We start from the raw sequence: 20847 nt of genomic DNA on the forward strand, positions 1-20847 counted from the left end.
GCCCCCCTCTCCCTCGTGGAGGGGGGGACGGGCACAGGTTCGGTGGACACGGATGAAGTGCTGGCTGTCCAGAGTCGGGACCCGGGATGGACCGCTCTTCTACATCCACTCGGGATGGTCCCCTGCTGGCCCCACTGTGGACTAGACTCTCACTATTATGTTATATCCACTATGGACTGGACTCTCACTATTATGTTAGATCCACTATGGACTGGACTCTCACTATTATGTTAGATCCACTATGGACTAGAATCTCACTATTATGTCGGATCCATTATGGACTGGACTCTCACACTATTATGTTAGATCCACTATGGACTGGACTCTCACACTATTATGTTAGATCCACTATGGACTGGACTCCCACACTATTATGTTAGATTCACTATGGACTGGACTCTCACTATTATGTTGGATCCACTATGGACTGGACTCTCACACTATTATGTTAAATCCACTATGGACTGGACTCTCACACTATTGTTTTGGATCCACTATGGATTGGACGCCCGCACTATTATGTTAGATTCACTATGGACTGGACTCTCACTATTATGTTAGATCCACTATGGACTGGACTCTCACTATTATGTTAGATCCACTATGGACTGGACTCTCACTATTATGTTAGATCCCTTATGGACTGGACTCTCACTATTATGTTAGATCCACTATGGATTGGACTTTCACTATTATGTTAGATCCACTATGGACTGGACTCTCACACTATTACTTTAGATCTACTATGGACTGGACTCTCACACTATTATATTAGATCCTATCTCAAAGGGAGAGACCAGCCACAATGGACTGGACAATATTATGCACCGGTCGCCCTAGAGGGGGGGGTCAACCATATCTGCGGTCCTCTCCAAGGGTTCTCATTGTCATCCCACTGGCTTGAGTTTTTCCCTTGCCCTTATGTGGGATCTGAACCAAGGATGTCGTTGTGGCTTGTGCAGCCCTTTGAGACACTTGGGATTAAGGGTTATATAAATAAACATTGATTGATTGATTATATTTGCATGACCTCTGGGGGATGGAAAAACCAGGTAATAGCAAACCGTATCTTTAAGGCGATTCGCCGAATCAGCACAACATTTTGTACAAACTTTCAAAAGACTTACATGCAGAAGTCCATAAAACTTGAGCAATGTTGGGGAGAAAACATGGTCGACATCAACCAAGACTTCTGCCGTGACACAAACGAGACTTAGTCACTAATTGCCCGAAAATTATGTCTTGGGCATTAAATTAAAATGTTTCCGGCAGTGGAGGCCTTAGGGCACTCAGAGGTTAACCCCCTCAACCTCTTTACTATTGTTACCCCAGGTGGCCCTTGGCCATGGTCTAGTACCTGACTGCCCCTTAGCCAGGGATACGGTGAGGACCTCAACGGAGGAGCAGGCGGACGACGGTAGATGTAAGAACTACCACAAAGGCTGCGATGGAGGAAGAAGGCACCCCCACATCCACGTGGGCCCAGTTATGGGGAAATAACAACCCAAGACCTCAACGGTGGAATAGGCGGAGGATGATTGCTAACCCTATGGAACGTCACAACGGCTGGGAAGGCGGATGAAGGCTGCAGCAGAAAAGGGTCTCCAGTCGTCTTGGACTCCAAATGATGCACCATATTAGCAGTGATGATAACTTTTTGTAGCAACGCTTTTGCCCAACACTTGACAAATTACGGTTGTCTGTTCAACATCTTCCCACTTGAAGCCAAACCACCGCCAGACGACTGACCCATGCTGTTTTTCTTGGGAATTAATTCTTCCTTCATTTGTTACCATATTCGCACCTTCTTTCTCTCGTACTACCACTCGCACCACAGCTACCGTTACCCATGCTGCTACCTCTCTGCTCCGTGAGGGCGTATACGTATGTGACGTATTTAAGAAGGTGCGCCTGCTGTCACGCTTTGAGACAACAAAGCGTAGGAAGAGCCTGTAATGCAGGGGTCAACAACCTTTTTGAAACCAAGAGCTACTTCTTGGGTACTGATTAATGCGAAGGGCTACCAGTTTGATACACACAAAAACGTATTTAGTCAGCCACTGATTGTGCAAGTTCTCCCACTTAAAATGATGACAGAGGTCTGTAATTTTCATCATAGGTACACTTCAACTATGAGAGACAGAATGTGAAAAAAAAATCCAGGAATTCACATTGTAGGAATTTTAAAGAATTTATTTGTAAATAATGGTGGAAAATAGGTATTTGGTCAACCATTCAAAGCTCACACTGATGGAAGGAGGTTTTGGCTCAAAATCTCACGATACATGGCCCCATTCATTCTTTCCTTAACACGGATCAATCGTCTTGTCCCCTTAGCCGAAAAACAGCCCCAAAGCATGATGTCTCCACCCCAATGCTTCACAGTAGGTATGGTGTTCTTGGGATGCAACTCAGTATGCTTCTTCCTCCAAACACGACGAGTTGAGTTTATACCAAAATGGATACATGGATGATACAGCAGAGGATTGGGAGAATGTCATGTGGTCAGATGAAACCAAAATAGAACTTTATGGTATAAACTCAACTTGTTGTGTTTGGAGGAAGAAGAATACTAAGTTGCATCCCAAGAACACCACACAACCTCGTCAGGACGTCTACTCGAATATCACGATATAGTCATTTTCTATATCGCAAGAGACAACCCCACCCTACATTGGACCCTGACCCAGATCCATCAAGAATCGTGTGGTGACTGTCCGTGCACCGGTCTCCCCACGTTAAACAAAGTCACAGACAGGCATCCTCCATAAAGCGACACCCCCCTACCAGGAGGATCGTCATACTCGCTTCCAGTGACCGCCGATGATGCGCGTAAGTCCTTGACAAGGACATCTGTATTACATGTGTGCTAAAATGTCTTCCAAAGCATGTTGGGCACACCCCATAGTACAGGGGTAGGGAACCTATGGCTCTAGAGCCAGATGTGGCTCTTTTGATGACTGCATCTGGCTCTCAGATAAATCTGAGCTGACGTTGCTTAACACGATAAGTAATGAATAATTCCACTTGTAATCACAGTGTTAAAAATAACGTTCAAAATATAAAGAAATTCTCATGCATTTTGAATCCATCCATCCGTTTTCTACCGCACCTGTTCAAGAAGTTGCGTTAATGGTAAGAAGTTATGTATTTAATATTGGTTAGTGTGGGGCTTTCCCTCCTGTGGGTTCTTCAGACCACCAAGCACCAACATGAGAGCTTGTTTCAGGGTTACAATATTGTTTTATTTTTCAATAAGTCTCTCAGTTGCTTTCCAGCAATTGTCTTTTCCTCTTTCGTTCTCGCTCGCGCTCTGGCTCCAGCCACAACCCCATCTCTCCTCCTGGCTGCTGCTTATAACAGAGCGACAGGTGATTAGATAACAAGGCAAAGGCGGGCCATCTAGGCATCTATTGTTGATTTCGAGGCCGATCCTGGCAACACCCCACTTCGCTGCAGGCCCGCAGGCCACGCCCACTCCACAGTTAGCTTCAGAATAATAATGTTATTACAAAAAACAAGAGACCTATTATACTCTAGAAATGTTGGTCTTACTTAAAAATGCACTATACAAGTACAACCCATTTATCATTTATTTCTGTCATCTCTGTGATATCGCTAAAATGGTTGTTCAGTGTTGAAAAAAATTTTATATGGCTCTTACGGAAATACATTTTAAAATATTTGGATTCTTGGCTCTCTCCGCCAAAAAGGTTCCCGACCCCTGCCATAGTGGGTAATACTAACGTCATTTTCAATCTTGAGAGATGTACTCATTTTCCCCCATGACTGTACATTTGTTGGCATACAACCAGTTGTAAGACTAGCCTGGGAACAATAGCTCTTTACTTCTTTTTTCATATTCCAAGAGTCAAAACAGACAAGCCTCTTTGTGGTATCTGGATGACCTCTCTCTCTCTCTCTCTTTCTCTCTCTCTCTCTCTGTCTCTGTCTCTGTCTCTGTCTCTGTCTCTACGGTCTGGCAGACACTCGACTTCGCCTTCTCACCCGCCGAGACGTCCGAAGCACAGGGTCCACTTTAAAGCGTTGCAGTGATTGGACGTTGATTACATGGGGCTCTTGACTTATTTCTTTTCAAATGAAGGCCAAAGTTTCTCTGTGTCGAAACATGACACAAAGCCATAGCTAGCAGGTGCTTTGTTTTTTGAAGGAAACCAATGTTGTTGATTTCTTTCTACAATTAAAGGCCTACTGAAACCCACTACTACCAACCAGCAGTCTGATAGTTTATTTATCAGCGATGAAATCTTAACATTGCAACACATGCCAATATGGCCGGTTTAGTTTACTAAATTGCAATTTTAAATTTCGCGCGGAAGTATCATGCTGAAACGTCACGGTATGATGACACGTGCGCGTGGCGTCACGCATTGTAGAGGACATTTTGTTCCAGCACTGTTCACATCTATAAGTCGTCTGTTTTCATCGCATAATTCCACAGTATTCTGGACCTCTGTGTTGCTGAATCTTTTGCAATTTGTTCAATTAATAATGGAAACATCAAAGAAGAAAGATGCAGGTGGGAAGCAGTGTATTGCGGCTGCCTTTAGCAACACAAACGCAGCCCATGTTTCATTGTTTACATTCCCGAAAGATGACAGTGAAGCTTTACTATGGAACAGAGCGGCCAAGCGAACACGGTTGGATTGGACCACACACACAAAGTCTATTATGCAGCGATTATTTCGAAAGATCGTGTTTTGAAGAGGGTCCCTTGCGAAGGACAGAGATGGGAATCGCCACCACCCGTCGACTGGTGCTGAATAAAGGTGCGGGGCCGACCTTCAGTTTGTACAGGTACGACCATATAATCTCACTAAAACACTAGTAACACAATAAGCAGATAAGGAATTTTCCAGAATTATTCTAGTAAATGTGTCTAATAACATCTAAATTGCTCCCACTGTATGGTCTTTTTTTTTTTCCTAGTCCTTCACTCAATGTTTATTTTATCAATCAATGTTTATTTATATAGCCCTAAATCACAAATGTCTCAAAGGACTGTACAAACCATTACGACTACGACATCCTCGGAAGAACCCACAAAAGGGCAAGGAAAACTCACACCCAAACTTACTTTCCTCATCCACAAATCTTTCAACCCCGCTCAAATTAATGGGGAAATCGTCACTTTCTCGGTACGAATCGCTCTTGCTGCTGGTGGCCATGATTTTAAACAATGTTCAGATGTGAGGAGCTCCACAACCCGTGACGTCACGAGCACATCGTCTGCTACTTCCGGTACAGGCAAGGCTTTTTTATTAGCGACCAAAAGTTGCAAACTTTATCGTCGATGTTCTCTACTAAATCCTTCCAGCAAAAATATGGCAATATCGCGAAATTATCAAGTATGACACATAGAATGGACCTGCTATCCCCGTTTATATAAGAAAATCTCATTTCAGTAGGCCTTTAAAGCTTATAGGGTTGTTTTGTTTACCAAGGATTGTAGGCAGCTGGCATGCATCTATCCACAGCAATGCCACCGGGCGTCGGGCGTGAGTGGCGTGAGTGGCGTGGAAGTATGAGCTGAGTTCAACACTAATCGTCATCTCTTGCCGTCTTGGTTTTCTGCAGCTAAAAGCCACTGACATAAACATAATTCTCAGCGGTAGATGATCGGGTGCCAAGCATTGAGCCATCTGTGGAAGTCGGCATGGGATGGCATGGCACTCATGGGCCAGGCTTATCCAGATCAGCTGACCGCCTTGACCAAAATAAGGTGATAGGCTGAAAACCAAGGAGCGACACCGACAGAAGGATTTTCAATTTGAGTGTTTGTGTACTGCAGATGTGTAATGCTGCAAAAATGATACAGGAGGCTTAGACTTAGACCAGGGATGTCACACTGGTAAAATCACATTACGATGACTTAAAAACTTCAGATTGTTTTCTTTGTTTACAAAAACAAGCACGTTCTGAAATTGTACAAATCTTGTTGGGGTTTTTTACACTTACATGTTGCGGTTAATAGTACTGTATCTTTATTTGTCGTTATTTATATTTTCTTTTTTTTGTTGTTTTCATGTTATTTTTATTGACATCCAGCTGTCAGGCTTGCCCCTGACAGTTTGTTTGTGTTTTAGTTTTTCCTGTGTGTGTGTAGTATTTCCTGTCTGTTGTTCCTGTCAGCGCTCTTATTTTTCTGTTTCCTGTCTTTCTCCCTGACTGCAGTGTCCCCTCACCTGCGGCTGATTGGCACCTGGCCACACCTGGTGTCAATCAGCCCCATTTATTTAGACCTGGCTTTTCCATCCAGCCAGTGCTGGATTATTGTCGATGTCACTTCCGTATTGTCGCTCGTGTCGTGTCGTGTCATTGCAGCAGAGCGGTAAGCTATATTTCTGTATCATTTTGTAGCTTATTGTCTTTTTTCGTTTTTTTTTTCATTCTACAAGAAACAACTTCCGTTTTCCTGCTCGCTACTTGCTAGCTTCCACGCTAACCCCTTTTGTTTTTGGTAGCTCCCATGCTAGCTCTTTTAGTTTTGTTATCCACCTCGTACACGCTTTTTGTTGTACCACTTTTGTTTTTGTTCTAGTATTTTAATTAAAACATGTTTACCTGCAAAATGCCTGCCTCCTTCTCTGCATTTTGGGGTTTGTCACAAACTAACTCTGACATCAACATCAGAAATTCCCATCCACTACATCATATTCACATACTTCACACATCTGTTGTCTGCCCTAAATGTCAAAATATTTTTTTGTTTATACCCCAACCATACCCCGACCCCCAAAAAGAAAGAAACAGCAGAAAAACAAAGTCATATTTTCTGAAGACATTATGTGATAATGTTCATCAGTCAACTCATTGGTGTTGATTTTCAATCTATCGAGAAAATTAGTATTATTTTTTTTTTTATCAAAATAAAATTACAGTATGTTATTTGTGTATTTTGATCATTTTCCATGACTGGTGCACTAACGTGGTTTATTTTGTGCATATGTAGTATCTTATTCAAAAATACAAAGAATTGCTATTGCGACATCTAGGACACATTTAGAACAGGTTTCTTTCATTAAAAAAATTACAGATTAATTTTTTTACTTAGCAAACTCATCCCGCGGGCCGGATAGAACCTCTTCGCATACGTTTGACACCCCTGACTTCCGACAAAGTAAGGATCCACAAGGGAAATTGTTCCGCACAGTTGCTCAGTTACAAAGGATGGAAAGGGTGAGGATGGAAAGGATAATGCAGGTATAGCGTAAGACTAAAAATGTACCGTCTTAACAATATAAAATATAACATATATGTAATATTTATGTAATATTACAACATCCGTTGTGATGAAGAAGGAGCTGAGCCGGAAGGCAAAGCTCTCAATTTAGCGGTCGATATACGTTCCCATCCTCACCTATGGTCATGAGCTTTGGGTTATGACAGAAAGGACAAAATCACGAGTACAAGCGGCCCAAATGAGTTCTCTTCGCCGGGTGGCGAGGGTGAGAAGCTCTGTCATCCAGCTTAAAGTAAAGCTGCAGTGCTCCTCCACATGGAGAGGAGCCGGATGAGGTGGTTCGGGCATCTGGTCAGGATGCCACCCGAACGCCTCACCGGGTTCAGGAGGCCACAGGGAAGACCCAGGACACGTTCGGAAGACTGTCTCTCCTGGCTGGCCTGGGAACGCCTCGGGATCCACCCGGAGGAGCTGGACGAAGTGGCTGGGGAGAGTGAAGTCTGGGCTTCCCTGCTTAAGCTGCTGCCCCCGCGACCCGACCTCCGATAAATGAAAGAAGATGGATGGATGTAATATTTACATATTATATAAACAGTATATGTTATATACTGATATAATATATTTTTATATAACAAAACAATTACCAAGCAAAATATATTGCAGTTTTGTCATAAATTGAGACAGCATCTATTGAAGAAATGTGTGAAGAGTAGATATAAAACTACTCATTCTGCACGTCTGCACATTAAAGGCCTACTGAAAGCCACTACTACCGACCACGCAGTCTGATAGTTTATACATTAATGATGAAATATTAACATTGCAACACATGCCAATACAGCCTTTTTAGTTTACTAAATTGCTATTTTAAATTTCACGCAAAGTTCACGTTGCAGTATGATGACGCATGCGTTTTGGATTGTAGCGGACATTTTTTTCCAGCCCGATCCCAGCTATTAGTAGTCTGCTTTAATCGCATAATTACACAGTATTGTGGACATCTGTGTTGCTGAATCTTTTGCAATTTGTTCAATTAATAACGGAGACGTCAAAGAAGAAAGCTGTAGGTGGGAAGCGGTGTATTGCAGCCGCCTTTAGCAACACAAACACAGCCGGTGTTTCCTTGTTTACATTCCCAAAGGTGAAGCTTTACTATGGAACAGAGCGGTCAAGAGAACATGGTTCTTTACCACAAGTCAACCGGCTGGTTTCGGTGAGAAAATTGTGGTAATAAGTCAGCTCTTACCGTAAACATGAGCGGAGCTTGCACCTGTCAATGAGGCAGCAGCAACTTTCTTGGCTCCTCCATGGCTTCCCTCAGAGACACTGGCGGTCACCACACCCCTCCGACTTTCAGGTAAGACTATATAATCTCACAAAAACACTAATAACAAAATAAGCAGATAAGGGATTTTCCAGAATTATCTTAGTAAATGTGTCTAATGACATCTGAATTGCTCCCACCGCCCTCGTCTTTTTTTTTTTTCTTCTAGTCTTTCACTCTCACTTTCCTCATTCACGAATCGTTCATCCTCGCTCAAATAATGGGGAAATTGTTGCTTTCTCGGTACGAATCGCTCTCGCTGCTGATGGCCATGATTGTAAACAATGTTCAGATGTGAGGAGCTTCACAACCCGTGACGTCACGCGCACATCGTCTGCTACTTCCGGTACAGGCAAGGCTCTTATTAGCGAAATTTATGTCGATGTTATCTACTAAATCCTTTCAGCAAAAATATGGCAATATCGCCAAATGATCAAGTATGACACATAGAATGGACCTGCTATCCCCGTTTAAAGGCCTACTGAAATGAGATGTTCTTATTCAAACGGGGATAGCAGGTCCATTCTATGTGTCATACTTGATCATTTGGCGATATTGGCATATTTTTTTTGAAAGGATTTAGTAGAGAACATCGACGATAAAGTTTGCAACTTTTGGTCGCTAATAAAAAAGCCTTGCCTGTACCGGAAGTAGCAGACTGTGCGCGTGACGTCACGGGTTGTAGGGCTCCTCACATCTGAACATTGTTTATAATGTGAGCCTCCAGCAGCAAGAGCTATTCGGACTGAGAAAGCGACAATTTCCCCATTAATTTGAGCGAGGATGAAAGATTCGTGGATAAGGAAAGTTAGAGTGAAGCCCAAAAAAAAAAAAAAAAAGGGTTGGTTCTAGGTGGCGGCAGTGGGACCATTTCAGATGTAATTATACACATTTACTAGGATAATTTTGGAAGATTCCTTATCTACTTATAGTTTTAATAGTGTTTTAGAGAGATTGTAAAGACATCCCTGAAAGTCGGATGGCTGCGGTGAACGCTAGTGACTCCCAGGGAAGCCGATGGAGGAGCCAAGATCACAGCTGCTTTTTTGAGCTGCAGGAGGAAGTCCCATAATCCACTGAAGTCTCCGGTAAGAGCCGACTTAATATCACAATTTTCCCATCCAAAAACGTGCTGGTTGATGTACAAAACATGTTCGCTTGACCGCTCCGTTCCATATTAAAGCTTCACAACAAACAAAGAAACACCAGCTGTGTTTCGGTGCTAAAGGCAGCTGCAATCCACCACTTTCCACAAACAGCATTCTTCTTTGACGTCTCCATTATTAATTGAACAAATTGCAAAATATTCAGCAACACAGATGTCCAAGTTACTGTCTAATTATGGGATGAAAAGAGACGACTTTTAGCCATAAGTGGTGCTGGGCTAATATGTCCCCTCCAACCCTTTCAACAAGAAACTCTGCAGGAAATTTAAAATTGTAATTAGGCAAACAAAAACGGCCGTATTGGCATGTGTTGCAATGTTAATATTTCATCATTGATATATGAACTATCCAGCGACGTGCGGTGAACTAAACACCAGGTGAGGCATATATACTTTTTTTTCTTTTACTTAAATTCATATGTGCAGCTCTAGTCATTGTTGATTTAGGTTGCACATTAGAGTTACAGGGGAAAAAAAGGGAGTTATTCGCTTTCAAAAAAACGTTATCATAGTGATATTATGAAACGATAAATGGGTTCAAAAACTATTTGATAAAGTTGTTATTGAATACTTTTTGGTCCCATTTGCTTTTAACAAAATAAATCAAGTATTGTGAGTGTAATTTACCATTCTGCATTTGTATCTGAAGCAGCACTAGCTATCCTCCATGAAAACATACTTTGTATGATCGCATTCATTTTGTCTTAAACTCCAGTTAAGAGAAGTTTTTAAACTTAGATACAGTATATAATCCTCCATATGGGCAGAAACATTCATTTAATTCAATTTCATTCCAGGAAGTTCAACAATATTTTTGCATCTGACAAAAATCTCCCAGAAACGCTGGCTTACTCTAATTAAATGTCATGTTTGTTATAAATACAGTTAAAGAAAAAGAAAAGAAAATGCTGGAGAGACCTGTGTCTGCTCGCTTGAACGCCCCCACTTCTCCCAGTGTGGCGAGTCAGAGTATTGCGGGGACATTGAACTGCAAGTTGACAATATATCGCCCCCTACCTTGAGGCAGAGGTACTTGCTGCCTCAAGACCTGCCTTTTCCCCGTGGCAACAAGCATGCGCCCCCTCGCACACACGCCCGATACACATTGTGTGTAGCCGTGGAGGCACCGCCTGTGTCTGCCTCACTTCTGATCTGCTGCATTGTTTTGATCAGGAAAGATGGAATTTCCACGATTTTGACCATGAAATTTATCATAATGTACAGGAACCACACCAAATAAACCAAAAGAGAAATATTAAAACGTATTTTATTTTATTACTTTGTTTTGGAACAACTCATGTTTAAAGGCATACTGAAATGAGATGTTGTTATTTAAACGGGGATAGCAGGTCCATTCTATGTGTCATACTTCATAATTTCGCGATATCGCCATATTTTTGCTGAAAGGATTTAGTAGAGAACAGCCACGATAAAGTTCGCAACTTTTGGTCGCTAACAAAAAAGCCGTGCCTTTACCGGAAGTAGCAGACGATGACATCACCCGTTGAGGGCTCCTCACATCCTCACATTGTTTTTAATGGGAGCCTCAAACAAAAAGAGCTATTCGGGCCGAGAAAACGACAATTTCCCCATTAATTTGAGCGAGGATGAAAGATTTGTGTTTGAGGATATTGATAGCGGCGGACTAGAAAAAAAAAAATCAAGTTAAAAAAAATTCTGATGTATTTAAACACATTTACTAGGATAATTCCGGGAAATCCCTTATCTTTCTATTGTGTTGCTAGTGTTTTAGTGAGTTTAATAGTACCTGATAGTCGGAAGGGTGTCTGCACGGGTGTGTTGACGCCAGTGTCTGATGCAAGTCGACGGCAGCCGTACGGACGGCACAAGCTCAGCTGATCTCCGGTAAGTGGCGACTTTTTAACACAATTTTCTCACCGAATACTGCTGGTTGACATTTGGTCGGGAACCATGTTCGCTTGACTGCTCTGATCCATAGTAAAGTTTCACCTCCGGGAATTTTAAACAAGGAATCAGCATGTGTTTGTGTGGCTAAAGGCTAAAGCTTCCCAACTCCATCTTTCTACTTTGACTTCTCCATTATTAAGTGAACAAATTGCAAATGATTCAGCAACACAGATCTCCAAAATACTGTGTAATTATGCGGTTAGAGCAGACAACTTTTAGCTGTGTGTGTGCGCAGCACTAATATTTCCTAACAGTCCATGACCTCACGCGTACACGTCATCATTACGCGACGTTTTCAACAGGACACTTTGCGGGAAATTTAAAATTGCAATTTTGAAAACTAAAAAGGCCGTATTGGCATGTGTTGCAATGTTAACATTTCATCATTAATATATAAACTATCAGACTGCGTGGTCGGTAGTAGTGGCTTTCAGTAGGCCTTTAAAAAATTACCTGCGGGCCGCAAATGGCCCCCGGGCCGCACTTTGGACAGCCCTGCTTTAGTGCTTTGAAAACGGGCCACCATGACCCAAAATAACGCTGTGACAATTCCCGTCTAGATGTCACATCGGTACTGTACATCACAATGTGACTAAGCACTGGGAGCCTCGCATCCATGTTAAACAGTCCTCGCCATCATTCGCCGTTCTTCGCCCGCATGTTTGGGCCTTTTAAAGCGAAAATGAAAGCTTTAAAGTTGCATATCAAGACAGGTGCACCTGTCTTGATATGTTGCACGTAGACGACATCAAGACAGGTGCACCTGTCCGCAGTGCTAACCTATTGTGCGCGGAAACCGTAGAACAGGGCCTGTCGGTCTTTGACGGGAAGCCTCCGAAACCCCTGACAAAATATGAAAACCCGAGCGCGTCTTACCGTTCTGTCGTCAGTCATTGCTCCCCATTGTAAGGTTTTCACGTCCCGGGGCTCTGGACGAAGCGTTAAATTCCTGCCTGGCCGCCTCCCTCCCACCTCTCTCGGGTCTTTCTCTCTCACAGTTGCTCATCCTCATGTCATATTCCTCCGCTGCAGCAGAGATTAGGCCACGCCCCCTCCGGCTGCCGTGTGACGTCAACCTCCGGTCGGCTCGGGCCAAGAGCGCATGCGCGCACGTCGGCGAGCGTGAGCAGGACCCGAAAGCCCGCGAGAGGACGCTGTAGTTCCTGAGTAAAAAAATGACAAAATACTCACAGTGGAAGAGGGATTAGTGCGTCTGTCTCACAATACGAAGGTCCTGCAGTCTTGGGTTCAATCCCAGACTCGGGATCTTTCTGTGTGGAGTTTGCATGTTCTCCGCGTGAATGACACACTTTGGTAGTTTTGGTACTTAATACAACTTTTTTTTTCTTTTTGTAATGCATTTATACACCAAAAACTTGAATTGTTTAAGAGTAAACATTGGTGGCAGGCGTTATTTTCCCAGACCACACAAAATAATAACCACATCCATTCATCCATTTTCTACGGCTTGTCCCTTATTTGGTCGCGAGGGGTCCCCGGAGCCTATCTCAGCTGCTTTTGGGCATAAGGCGTGTACACCCTGGACAAGTCGCCACCTCATCACAGGGTAAACACAAAAAGACAGATAACGTTCAGACTCACATTCACACTCACATTCACACTCATCCTTCCATTTTCTACCGCTCATCTCTTTTGGGGTCGCGGGGGGGCGCTGCAGCCTATCTTAACTGCATTCGGACGGAAGGCGGTGTACACCCTGGACAAGTCAATACCTCATCGCAGGGCCAACACAGATAGACAGACAACATTCACACTCATATTCACACTCATCCATCCATTTTTCTACCGCTTGTCCCTTTTGGGGTCGCTGTAGCCTATCTAAGCTGCATCCGGGCGTAAGGCGGGGTACACCCTGGACAAGTCGCTACCTAATCACAGGGCCAACACAAATAGACAGACAACATTGACACTCACATTCACACTCACATTCACACTCATTCATCCATTTTCTACTGCTTGTCCCTTTTGGGGTCGCTGTAGCCTATCTCAGCTGCATTCGGGCGTAAGGCGCAGTACACCCTGGACAAGTCACCACCTCATCACAGGGCCAACACAGATAGAAAGACAACATTCACTCTGACATTTACACTCACATTTACACTCACATTCACACTCACATTCACACTCATCCATCCATTTTCTACCGCTTGTCCCTTTTGGGGTCGCTGTAGCCTATCTAAGCTGCATCCGGGCGTAAGGCGGGGTACACCCTGGACAAGTCGCTACCTAATCACAGGGCCAACACAAATAGACAGACAACATTCACACTCACATTCACACTCATCCATCCATTTTCTACCGCTTGTCCCTTTTGGGGTCGCTGTAGCCTATCTCAGCTGCATTCGGGCGTAAGGCGCGGTACACCCTGGACAAGTCGCCACCTCATCACAGGGCCAACACAGATAGAAAGACAACATTCACACTGACATTTACACTCACATTTACACTCACATTCACACTCACATTCACACTCATCCATCCATTTTCTACCGCTTGTCCCTTTTGGGGTTGCTGTAGCCTATCTAAGCTGCATCCGGGCGTAAGGCGGGGTACACCCTGGACAAGTCGCTACCTAATCACAGGGCCAACACAAATAGACAGACAACATTCACACTCACATTCACACTCATCCATCCATTTTCTACCGCTTGTCCCTTTTGGGGTCGCTGTAGCCTATCTCAGCTGCATTCGGGCGTAAGGCGCGGTACACCCTGGACAAGTCGCCACCTCATCACAGGGCCAACACAGATAGAAAGACAACATTCACACTGACATTTACACTCACATTTACACTCACATTCACACTCACATTCACACTCACATTCACACTCATCCATCCATTTTCTACCGCTTGTCCCTTTTGAGGTCGCTGGAGCCTATCTCAGCTGCATTCGGGCGGAAGGTGTCGTACACGCTGGAAAAGTTGCCATCTCGTTACAGGGCCAACACAGATAGACATACAACATTCACACTCACATTCACACACTCGGGACCATTTAGTGATGCTATCCATTCTTCCATCTATTTTCTACCGCTTGTCCCTTTTGGGGTAGCGGGGGGTTGCTGGAGCCTATCTCAGCTGCATTCAGGCGAAAGGCGGGTTACACCCTGGACAAGTCGCCACCTAATCACAGGGCCAACACAAATAGACAGACAACATTCACACTCACATTCACACACGAGTAACCATTTAGTGTTCTCATCCATCCATCCATCCATTTTCTACCGCTTGTCCCTTTTGGGGTCGCGGGGGGGTCACTGGAGCCTATCTCCGCTGCATTTGGGTGGAAGGCATCGTACACCCTGTACAAGTCAACACCTCATCGCAGGGCCAACACAGATAGACAGACAACATTCACACTCACATTCACACACTAGGGACCATTTAGTGTTGCCAATCAACATTCATCCATCTTCTTCCGCTTATCCGAGGTCGGGATGCGGGGGACGCAGCCTAAGCAGGGAAGCCCAGACTTCCCTCTCCTCAGCCACTTCGTCCAGCTCTTCCCGAGGGATCCCAAGGCGTTCTTAGGCCAGCCGGAAGACATAGTCTTCCCAACGTGTCCAGGGTCTTCCCCGTGGCCACCTACCGGTCGGACGTGCCCTAAGCGCCTGCCTAGGGAGGCGTTCGGGTGGCATCCAATCAACATATAATGTTATTGTTAGAATAATTGTTTCTACATTATCACAAAAAACTTTGTATTACATTGTGTTCCGGACAAGAAGACAAAAGGCTGAAACCTTCCAAGAAAAATGCTCGTAAAACGTCACTGGGACTACAAAGCGGACAGATGGCAGGATCTGCCCAACTTCCACTTTTTTTGAAGTATTTTACGAACTCTTTTTGAACTCTTTTTTGGACTCTCGTTGAACTATTTTATGGAATAAATAAAATAATAAATGGGTTGTACTTGTATAGCGCTTTTATGGAACCCTCTTTGAACTATTTTATGGAACTCTCTTTGAACTATTTTATGAAACTCTCTTTGAACTATTTTATGGAACTCTTTTTTAACTATTTTATGGGACTCTCTTTGAAATATTTTATGGGACTCTCTTTGAAATATTTTATGGGACTCTCTTTGAAATATTTTATTTGACTCTTTTTTAACTATTTGACGAACTCTCTTCGAACTGTTCGGTAACCGAAGGCAACGCTGTTTACGACCCACTTCCCTGAGGAAGCAGCCATGGGAAGGAGGGAGGAGAAAGTCAAGTAAAGAAGGAGGAGTACGATCTTGGGGCAGAGCGTGGTGCAGGACTGTACAGAGAGTACAGTGGTCATGTCTCTCCTCAGATCTGAATCCAAATTTAATTCTGTCTCTGTTTTATTGTTTGCCTCTTGTCTTGTTTAATAGATGTCATCAGTGTTTGAACCTGACAGTTATCAATTTAAATCTGAGAAAAAAGTCATATTACAATACATGTTTGTGAATTTATGAGGTACAAACTATATATGCATATATATATATATATTCCAAGAGTGAACAAGGTATTCATCTTTAATTTGAAACATTACCACACATTGTTTCAGTTTTGATTTTTACATATTTTATGATTCCTCAATTAATAATGCATGTTGTGTTTGTATCGCTATCTGAGTTGTAAACCACAGACTCACACGACTACTTACAGTCGTATTAAATCACAATAAACCGGGTGCGACCTAGATTTGTTTTTTGGGTGAATCTGGGTCAGCTGATTAAACACGCACATATTTTCAATGCATGCATGCACATTTACACATTTAAACTACCAAAACGGGAAACGGTCCTATATAGCTATTTGTGAACATTAATAATCCATGCTTATTCACATTATGAGCCGGGTGTGTTTGTGTGTGTGTGTGTGTGTGTGTGTGTGTGTGTGTGTGTGTGTGTGTGTGTGTGTGTGTGTGTGTGTGTGTATGTGTGTGTGTGTGTGTGTGTGCGTGTGTGTGTGTGTGCGTGTGTGTGTGTGTGCTCTTGTATTTACCCTTCTTGAGACATCAACAATTAAAAGTTAGGACCGAAATCATGGTCCAAATACGGAAAACCATTGCATGTAATAGAGAGACAAATACCTGACTCTGTGAACATTGCTCCAAAGTCACGATTTGTTGTTGATTTAATGTGCATAGAAAAGTTAACATTGACAGGTCCAAAGGCAGCAATGTACCATAAAACAAGACGGCAGCTAAAGAAGGACTTACCTGTTCATCCATCCATCCATTTACTACCGCTTATTCCCTTAACCCCGCCAGGTGAACAGCTGATTTTACGACTTCCGGGGCTGACGAAATCAATCAATAAATCAATCAATGTTTACTTATATAGTCCTATATCAAAAGTGTCTCAAAGGGCTGCGCAAGCCACAACGACATCCTCGGCTCAGATCCCACATCAGGGCAAGGAAAAACTCAACCCCTCCCACCCTTGGCGACCGGTGGAATGGACGTCGAGTGGATCTAGTTAATAGTTTGAGAGTCCAGACCATAGTGGATCTAACATAACAGTGAGAGTCCAGTCCATAGTGGATCTAACATAATAGTGAGAGTCCAGTCCATACTGGATCTAACGTAATAGTGTGAGAGTCCAGTCCATAGTGGATCTAACATAATATTGTGAGAGTCCAGTCCATAGTGGATCTAACGTAATAATGTGAGAGTCCAGTCCAAAGTGGATCTAACATAATAGTGTGAGAGTCCAGTCCATAGTGGATCTAACGTAATAGTGTGAGAGTCCAGTCCATAGTGGATCTAACATAATAGTGTGAGAGTCCAGTCCATAGTGGAGCTAACATAATAGTGAGAGTCCAGTCCATAGTGGATCTAACATAATAGTGAGAATCCAGTCCATTGTGGAACCAACATAATAGTGTGAGAGTCCAGTCCATAGTGGATCTAACATAACAGTGAGAGTCCAGTCCATAGTGGATCTAACATAATAGTGAGAGTCCAGTCCATACTGGATCTAACGTAATAGTGTGAGAGTCCAGTCCATAGTGGATCTAACATAATATTGTGAGAGTCCAGTCCATAGTGGATCTAACGTAATAATGTGAGAGTCCAGTCCAAAGTGGATCTAACATAATAGTGTGAGAGTCCAGTCCATAGTGGATCTAACGTAATAGTGTGAGAGTCCAGTCCATAGTGGATCTAACATAATAGTGTGAGAGTCCAGTCCATAGTGGAGCTAACATAATAGTGAGAGTCCAGTCCATAGTGGATCTAACATAATAGTGAGAATCCAGTCCATTGTGGAACCAACATAATAGTGTGAGAGTCCAGTCCATAGTGGATCTAACATAATAGTAAAAGAGTCCAGTCCATAGTGGATCTAACATAATAGTGTGAGAGTCCAGTCCATAGTGGATCTAACATAATAGTGTGAGAGTCCAGTACATAGTGGATCTAACATAATAGTTTGAGAGTCCAGTCCATAGTGGATCTAAAATAATAGTGTGAGAGTCCAGTCCATAGTGGGGCCAGTAGGAGATCATCTGGAGTGGAGACAGGTCAGCAGCGCAGAGACGTCCCCAACTGATGCACAGATGAGTGGTCCACCCTGGGTCCCGACTTAGGACAGCTAGCGCGTCATCTGTGGTCACCGAATCGGTGCCTCCTGACCCCTTCCACGAGGGAGAGGGAGGCAGAGCAGAAAAGAAACGGCAGATCAACTGGTCTAAAAGGGGTAAAAGTTTGAAATGCTACCTCAGTAGAATCACTTAAGTTCCATCTTTAAACTAATTTGTATACTCTAGCCTTTAAATAGACCCCCTTTAAGACCAGTTGATCTGCCATTTATTTTATTTTCTCCTCTTCCCGTCCCTCCCTTGTGGAGGGGGGGTGACACAGATCCGGTGGCCATGGATGAAGCGCTAGCTGTCCAGAGTCGGGACCCGGGGTCGCCTGTGCATCAGTTGGGAACATCTCTGCGCTGCTGACCTGTCGCCGCTTGGGATGGTCTCCTGCTGGCCCCACTATGGACTGGACTCTCACTATTATGTTAGATCCACTATGGACTGGACTCTCACTATTATGTTAGATCCACTATGGACTGGACTCTCACTATTATGTTAGATCCACTATGGACTGGACTCTCACTATTATGTTAGATCCGCTATGGACTGGACTCTCACTATTATGTTAGATCCACTGTGGACTGGACTCTCACTATTATGTTAGATCCACTATGGACTGGACTCTCACTATTATGTTTGAGCCACTATGGACTGGGCTCTCACTATTATGTTAGATCCACTATGGACTGGACTCTCACTATCATGTGAGATCCACTATGGACTGGGCTCTCACTATTATGTTGGATCCACTATGGACTGGGCTCTCACTATCACTATCCACTATGGACTGGACTCTCGCTATTATGTTAGATCCACTATGGACTGGGCTCTCACTATTATGTTATATCCACTATGGACTTGGCTCTCACTATTATGTTAGATCCACTGTGGACTGGACTCTCACTATTATGTTAGATCCACTATGGACTGGACTCTCACTGTTATGTCAGATCCACTATGGACTGGACTGTCACTATTATGCTAGATCCCCTATGGACTGGACTCTCACTACTATGTTAGATCCACTATGGACTGGACTCTCACAATGTCATGTTAGATCCACTATGGACTGGACTCTGTCACGGCCAGGGCGCATTCCAATGCGTCCTCATCTGTGCCTCATGACGAGCGCACCGCGGGCCACGCCCACATGCCCTCTCACAGCTGACCGCGCGCTCGGACACGCCCCTGCTCGCGCTGAGAGCAGCACGCCCACGCAGCTACAAGCCTGCAGACGATTGCCTTTCCACACACCTGGAATTGATGAGGGCATGCTGCTTAAAGTACCAGTGGGCCCAGGGATCCTCGCGGGAACTTAGTTTCTCATATGGTGAACCTGTTTTCCTTCCGTTTTCCCTGGATTTCGACTGCCTCCTTCGTTCCTCGACTCCTCGCTCGCCCCTGGACTCTGACGCCTCTCTCTCGCCCCTGATCCTGCCTGCCCCATGGACTTCGTCGTTCCTTCTTTCTCATCAACACTTTGGTAACACACACTTCAGCTAATCTACACACATAGTCACACGCATACTCTTGGATTTTGTCACACTCCATTATATAGTTCAGTAGTATTGTTTATTATTATATATCTACATTGACTATATATATAATACATTTATGAACATTACTCCCACCTGGTGTCAGTCTGCCGTCATCTCCCCTTACTTAAACATAACACTCACTATAATGTTAGATCCACTATGGACTGGACTTTCACAATATTATGTTAGACCCACTGGACGTCCATTGCTTCCAGTCTTACCCACATTTGCGGTCCTCTCCAAGGTTTCTCATAGTCATGCTCATCGACGTCCCACTGGGTTGCGAGTTTTTCCTTGCCCTTATGTAGGTGGGCGCTGAACCTCGGATGTCCTTGTGGCTTGTGCAGCCCTTTGAGACACTTGTGATTTAGGGCTATATAAATAAACATTGATTGATTGACATTGAGGTCTATTTAAAGCAGGGGTAGGGAACCTATGGCTCGCGAGCCAGATGTGGCTCTTTTGATGACCGCATCTGGCTCTCGGATAAATCTGAGCTGACATTGCTTAACACGATAAATAATGAATAATTCCACTTGTAATCACAGTGTTAAAAATAACATTCAAAATATAAAATATTGTTATGCATTTTTATGTTCAAGAAGTTGGCAAGAAGTCATTTATTTATTATTGGTTAGTGTGGGGCTTGCCTTCCAGGGGGTTCTTCAGACCACCAAGCACTGACATGAGAGCCAGTTTCAGGGTTACAATATTGTTTTATTTTTCAATAAGTCTCTCAGTTGCTTTACAGCAATTGTCTTTTTCTCTTTCGTTCTCGCTCGCACTCTGGTTTCTAGCCCCAAGCCCGTCTCTCCTCCTGGCTGCTGCTTATGGCATAGCGACAGGTGATCAGATAAAAAGGCCCAGGTGGAACCGTTTCCGCACCTGTCGCTGAATTCGAGGCCTGTCCTGGCAACACCCTGCTTTGCTGCAGGCCCGCAGGCCACGCCCTCCCCACAGTTAGCTTCAGAATAACAATGTTATTACAAAGAATAAGAGACCTCTGTATAAATGTTGGTCTTTCTTAAAAATGCATGCGTTTTGTTGTGTTCAGTGTTAAAAAAATGTTTTTATATTTGGCTTCTTGACTCTCTCAGCCAAAAAG

At 43.8% G+C, this 20847-nt stretch overlaps 1 protein-coding gene across 1 annotated transcript in view; it reads right to left on the minus strand.

Annotated features, from left to right (window-relative positions):
- Positions 1-12640, minus strand: part of otud7a (OTU deubiquitinase 7A) — a 132653-nt gene extending 120013 nt beyond the window's left edge. The window contains exon 1 of the mRNA XM_061916938.1: positions 12499-12640. The gene's annotated coding sequence lies outside the window, so the exon portion shown is untranslated. The remainder of the gene's footprint in view (positions 1-12498) is intronic.
- Between the last annotated feature and the right edge of the window lie 8207 nt (positions 12641-20847).

The sequence above is a fragment of the Nerophis ophidion genome, linkage group LG12 (genome assembly GCF_033978795.1).
Source record: "Nerophis ophidion isolate RoL-2023_Sa linkage group LG12, RoL_Noph_v1.0, whole genome shotgun sequence".
Classification (NCBI taxonomy): Eukaryota; Metazoa; Chordata; class Actinopteri; order Syngnathiformes; family Syngnathidae; genus Nerophis; species Nerophis ophidion.